Source organism: Dioscorea cayenensis, chromosome 18 (assembly GCF_009730915.1).
Source record: "Dioscorea cayenensis subsp. rotundata cultivar TDr96_F1 chromosome 18, TDr96_F1_v2_PseudoChromosome.rev07_lg8_w22 25.fasta, whole genome shotgun sequence".
Classification (NCBI taxonomy): Eukaryota; Viridiplantae; Streptophyta; class Magnoliopsida; order Dioscoreales; family Dioscoreaceae; genus Dioscorea; species Dioscorea cayenensis.
The window spans coordinates 18,999,792-19,006,441 of record NC_052488.1 but is presented as its reverse complement, the minus strand read 5'-3'; the positions used below and the strand labels follow the sequence as shown (position 1 = coordinate 19,006,441).

Here is a 6,650-nt window from a genome sequence, read left to right as displayed (position 1 = left end):
ATGTATCAGGTAAGTAATTTGCACTTGTTATTTTAACAAATATAAATTACAAAATTTTTGATGTTATTTGAATAATTATTTATTTGGTTTTGCTATTAATTATACTTGTGGTAATTTATTTTATTTGGTTAATCATTTATAATTCATCATTTCTATTATTTATGAATTACCTATTTATTTGCTTAATCATGTGATAATATAATTATTTTATTATTAACCATGTTTCAAGCTTTATATTTTAGTTATTGATGAGTATAATTTGCACTAAATTATATAGACTTTTTTAACTCATGATAAATGAAAAGTGAATTATTTTTAACCAAATTTACTCATAATCTTATTGTTATTACATTGTTAGGAAAGAAAGAGGATGATTTGAAGGAAAAACATATAAAAAACATAAAATTGGAGAAAAGAAGAGCAAAGTTTCAACAAAGAAGGAACAAGCAAAACAGAAAATCTAGCACCTAGGCTCTAGGATACAGCATTTAGGCGCTACAACATTAAGGGGTGCAAAACAGGAAGTGTAGTGCCTAGGCACTACCCCTGTTTCAAGTTATAAAAGGGGATAGGGTTTGAGACGAAAGGGAAGGAGAATTTTGTAGATAAAAAGGGCGGGAGCGAGGATTCAGCGCGGATTCATTGTCAAGCTTTAGTTCTTAGTTTTTCTTTGTTTATTTAATTATAAACCTTGTTAATATGTCAAGATTTGCAATTATTATGTTATGAATATCTTTTCTAGGGCTACGATGTAGCCAGACTATGAAGACCTAGATTCATCTTTGTTAAATTTAATTGATGCTTGTTTCATGACTATGTTGGATATTTTAATCTATGTTTAATGCTTGTGATTGATTGATCACCAATTGCATGATTAGTAATTTGATTTGAGACCGAGAGGTGATAATTGAAGTAGGTATTGGTTGAAATATCATACAATCATCATAATATAGAGATATTTATGAGATTGTATGCATCATTATAAATTTCTAGAATTTAATGAGCTCCATAGATTCATAGCTATCTCAGAGATGATGTTAACTTATCTAATGGAATATACTATTGATGGTTGATAAAGATCAATATGTAATTTAAGAAAAATTGATGACATCATAAGAGACAAACATTAATTGATTGAACTTGATGATATAGGTGGAATTAGTCTAGGTGAACTCGGAAACCGCAGAATCTCTTGACTTTGATTTTTTCTCATCTAACTATCTTTCTCTAGTTCTTAAATTAGATTTTATAAATTAAATATCTTTAACCTCATTAATTAAGTAGAATTAGGTTTAGTAATTTTGGTAATTAATAAACTCAATCCTCGTGGGATAATACTCTCTTATCATTATATTACTTATTTACGATAGTGTATACTTGTGTTATAAAAATCACCCAACAAGTTGTTGGCGCCGTTGCCAGCGATTGTGTTCTTTATTAATATTAAGATCTAATAACTTTGGTTTTACTTCATAATTTATTGTTCTTGATTTTTTTTCCTTTCTTTTTATTAATATTGTTAAATTTGAATGAGAAAATTTGGTACTGAAAGTCTCATACCTTTTGACTCTGAAATAGAATGTACGTGTCGCAGGAACAGGAAGGAGAAAAGACATACAAATAATTAATCTCCAGAAGCTATGGATAATCCTCAGGAAGCAAGAGTTAAGGATAATGCACCAGCAAATGAGCAAGTATTTAATTATCCAATGGTGGCTGATCAACCAATGGTTTTGCGTGATTATGCGATGCCATAAACTGGGATTCAACCTGCGATTATATGGCTAGTAATTTAGGCGAACAACTTTGACTTGAAGCCAGTGACTCTTCAAATGATTCAAGCAATCCAATTCAGTGGGCAGCCTAATGAAGACCCGAATCTTCATATCGTGAACTTTCTTAAATTTTGTAATAGAGTTAAGTACAATGGAGTGGACGATGATGCCATTCATCTACGTTTATTTCCTTTCTCTTTGAGGGACAAAGTGAGAAATTAGTTGAATTCATTGCCAAGGATTCCATTGTTACATGGGATGATCTTGTTCAAAAATTCCTTGCCAAATTTTTTTCACCAGCCAAAACAGCAAAGATGCGGATTGAAATCAACAATTTTGCTCAATATGAAGGCTAGACTTTATATGAGGCATGGGAAAGATACAAGGAATTATTAATGAAATGTCCTCATCATGGGTTACATAAGTGGATGCAGATTCAAAACTTTTACCAAGGCCTGAATAACACCACTAGAACACTAGTAGATACATATACAGGTGGAGCCTTAATGAAAAAACTATAGATGAGGCATATGAATTGCTAAAAGATATGGTTGCTAACAACTATTAATGGACTAATGAGCGAAACATACCAAGGAAGGTGGCTGAAGTACATGAGATAGATGCCATTACCAACCTTTCAACCCAAATAGAAGCTCTCTCAAATCAGTTACAAAACATTATTTGGCAGCAAATGTAGTAAAGACTACCTCTCTGGCTTGTGAAATGTGTAATGGGCCTCATCAAAGCTTTGAATGTCCAGTTGGCAGTTTTTTTTCGCAAATGACAGTAGAGCAAGCTCAATATATGGGGAATTTCAACAGACAACAAGATAACCCCTACTTTAACAGGTACAATCCAGGATGGTGGAATCATCCTAACCTATCTTGGAAAAATTACTCAACCATACATGAACAAAGCAATCCATCATAAGAGAAGAAAATAAATCTGGAGGAAGCAATGGCTTAGTTGGCTACAACTCAAACACAATTCATGAATGAAACTCGCACTAATTTACAAAATCAGTCTGCAAAAATTAGGAATTTGGATGTTCAGTTAAGTTAAATGGCAGATATGTTGACTAAGAGACAACAAGGAAACTTGCCTAGCAAATCTGAGGCAAATCTGAGAAGAAGTGACAATGAACAATCCAATGCAATCACTTTGAGAGGTGGACATGAATTGAAGACCTAAGAGAAAAAGCCTGAGTCTATAGATCAGAAGTATGATCAAGGAAACCTACAACAAAACAAAGCTGAAGCTCAAATTCAAGCATCATTACCACAAGAAAAATTTACCAGAATCCCTTTTCCTCAGCACTTGAAGAAGAACAAGCTTGACCAATAATTTGCAAAATTCTTAGATGTATTCAAGAAGCTTCACATTAATATCCCATTTGCTGATGCTCTTGAACAAATGCCGAGCTATGTGAAGTTTATGAAAGAAATTTTTCAAAAAAAAAAAAAGAAAGATTAAGGATTATGAGAGAGTCACACTTACTGAAGAGTGTAGCTCAATCTTGCAAAAGATGTTGCCACCTAAACTTAATGATCCAGGAAGTTTCACCATCCCATGCTCGATTGGGAATGTGGTATTTGAGAGAGCACTTTGTGATTTGGGAGCAAGTATCAATTTAATGCCCTTATAAATCTTCAAGAAGCTTAACTTGGGAGAGGCGTGACCTACTATAGTCACATTGCAACTTGTCAGATCGTTCATTAAAACATCCTAGGGAAGTAATTGAAGATGTTCTTGTCAAGATAGATAAGTTCATATTTTCAGCTGATTTCATTGTACTTGACATATAAGAAGACAAAGACATACTAATTATACTAGGTAGACCATTTTTGGCTACTGGAAGAGTGATTATTGATGTGCAAAAGGGAGAATTATGTCTTTGGTCCAAGAGGAAGAAACGACTTTCAACGTTTTTGATGCTACAAAATATCTTTATGCAAGTGATTGTTGCTTTTGTATTGATGAGAAAAATCTTTTGCAATTGAATGAGTTCGATGAGTTTTGGAATGAAGCCTATAAAGATGCTATAACTTATAAAAAACAAACAAAAGCTAGGCATGGAAAATTCAAGCCAAAATGGTGTAGACCATTCACCATTAATAAGATGTTACCATATAGTGTTGCAGAAGTCACTCATCCAGATAAAAGAACTTTCAAAATTAATGGGCAGCGATTGAAGCTATATTTTGGGAACAACTTTGACAGGGGCAAAAAGAACATCATCTTGAATCCACCATAACAAAGGAGTCATCTGGATGAGGACGTTAAACCAAGCGCTAGTCGGGAGGCAACCCATGCATTTTTAACATTTTATTTATTTATTTTGGGATGATAGGTTCAATTGGATATATTTGGTTCTGATGACTTTCTAATCCACAAAAAACAATAAATGTGTCTCTCTTTTTGACTATAGTGCTTGTGTTGCTCTATTTTTGGTTCGTTTCATTCTGCTTTTACTTTCAGGTTATACTAAGTTGTCCAAATACTTACAGGAATCATTTATACCGATTAAAGGAGCTTACTAAAAGCACAAAGAAGCATTGAAAGACCTAGAAGTAGTTAGATTCACGATCATTTGTAAAAAAAAAGAATAGAAAGAAATATCACCTTTGATATATAAGGCTTCGCTTTGAAAAGTCGGATACTAAGTATACCCTATCTGGAAAAGAGCTACTATCAAAGGATGTGTGAGAAGCTAGTGTTCTAAAATAATAATAAAAATGATATGAAGAAGTGAAAAAGAAAAAAAAAAAGTAACATATATATATATAAGTAAATAAGTTTGAGGTTCAATTAGAGGTTACACGGGTTCTTATTTTTGCATAAGCGAGGAGTCAGGATAGCGGTAACCAAGATTGGACACACACATATGGAACAGCAAATGGAGCAAGATTTGCTCTTGTTGAGAGTGTAGACCATGTGAAATTCCTTTTTAGGGGTTTGAAAAATCCAACTTTGAGGTAGGAGTTTTACTTAATGTTGGCGTTAATCATATTGATTTATTTCATAAAAGATTTTTTCTTCTACTGTTTTGTTGGGGGCGAGACAAAACTCTAAGTTGAGGTGTTGGTGAGCAATTTGCACTAAATTATATAGACTTTCTTTAATTCATGATGGACAGAAATGGAATTATTTTTATCAAATTTACTCCTAATCTTATTGTTATTCCAGATTATAGGAAAAGAAAAAGAGAAATGATTTGAAGGAAGAACATAAAAAGCATAAAATTAGAGAAAAGAAGAGCAAAGTTTTCAACAAAGAGTATGGGCCAAGCAAAGCAGAGAAAATCTAGCGCCTGAGACTCCTAATGCTCTGATGACTTAGGGCGCTACAACATTAAAGGGCGGCGCAAAATAGAAATTGTAGCTGGGCTGCTCCTGATCTTTGGTACCCAGGCACTACCTCAAATTTCACTCTATAAAAGGGGATGGGGTTTGAGAAGAAAAGGGAAGCGAGGAATCGAGGAGATCAGGTCGAGCTGAGATTCGGCGTCAAATTCATCGATCAATCTTTAGTTCTTAGTTTTTCTTTTATTTATTTGATTATAAAAGCATTGTTATTATATCAGAGTTTTGCAATTATTATGTTTCCTTTGAATATCTTTTCTAGGGCTACAAATGCAACGCACTATGAAATCTATAGCTCCTAACTTTTCGTTTAATTTAATTGATGCTTGTTTCCAAGACTATGTTGGAATATTTTAATCTATAGCTTAATGCTTGCAGCAATTGCTTGATCACCAATTGCACGATTAGTAATTTGATTTGAGGACCGAGAGGTGATAATTGGAATCAGGTGTTGGTTGAAAAATCATACAATCATCTATAAGGTAGAGATGATCTATAAGATTGTATATATCGCTATAAATTTCTAAGGAGCTTAATGAGTTCCATAGGTTCACTTGGGTATCCACAGATGATGTTAACTCTTATCTAATGGATCGCACTATTGATGTTGAGAAAGATCAATATATAATTTAGAAAAATTTGATGACAACATAAGAGACAAACGATTGGATTGATTGAACTAGATGATATGGGTGGAATTGAGTCTAGGGTGAACTCGAAACACCGTGAGAATCTCTTGACTTTGATTTCTTTCCTCATCTAACTATCTTTCTCTAGTCCTTGAATTAGATTTTATAAATTAAATCTCTTCAGCCTCATTAATGAAGTAGGGAATTTGGTTTTAGTAATTTTTGGTAATTAATATTAAACTCCAATCTCAGTCGAGGAAGATGCTCTTATCATTATATTACTTTGTATACGTATAGCTTATACTTACGCTATAAAGTAACCCATGCTTATTCATTCTTTTACTCTTTCTTAGTCGACGTATGACTTGACAGTTATTGGCTAATTATCTTTTAAATTATTTGCTGACTATACATTTGTTTATAACTTCTGTTGTGTCTTGAACCATAGGTGTCCTTTGTTGGTGTGTGATCAGTATTCGATCTTTCAAAGTTTTCAGAAAATCTCCTAAAAGTGGATCGCTTTGTATTTGTGGAGGATCATAGTCTTTCCCTTTGATGTTTATATTTGTGGAACAGTGTGATGATGGCGAGTGCGGAAATAAATTAGATCATTTGGTGGCTTAGAGCTCAATTTTTCGTGAGCTTTATTGAAATTTTACGGATTTTGCGCAGTTTGAGGCTGCTAGACACATTAGTATGCTTCATGGCGTATGGAAATTGCTGAGTGAATTTTCATGTGTTATAATAATGGAGTCGAAGATGAAAATTGCGGCCCTAAAGTGGAGGTCATAGAGGCAGAATTTGTAGAAGATTAAAACTGAAGGATTGTAATGAATTGTTTAATCTATCTACTTGCCCAAATTTCAAGTTTATGGATTTGTAGA

General features: G+C 33.3%; 1 non-coding gene across 1 annotated transcript; it reads right to left on the bottom strand.

The window, feature by feature from the left end:
- Positions 1-2,086: 2,086 nt before the first annotated feature.
- Positions 2,087-2,193, bottom strand: LOC120283097. The gene has a single exon (XR_005543098.1). It is a non-coding gene; the product is annotated as a small nucleolar RNA R71 (small nucleolar RNA).
- Between the last annotated feature and the right edge of the window lie 4,457 nt (positions 2,194-6,650).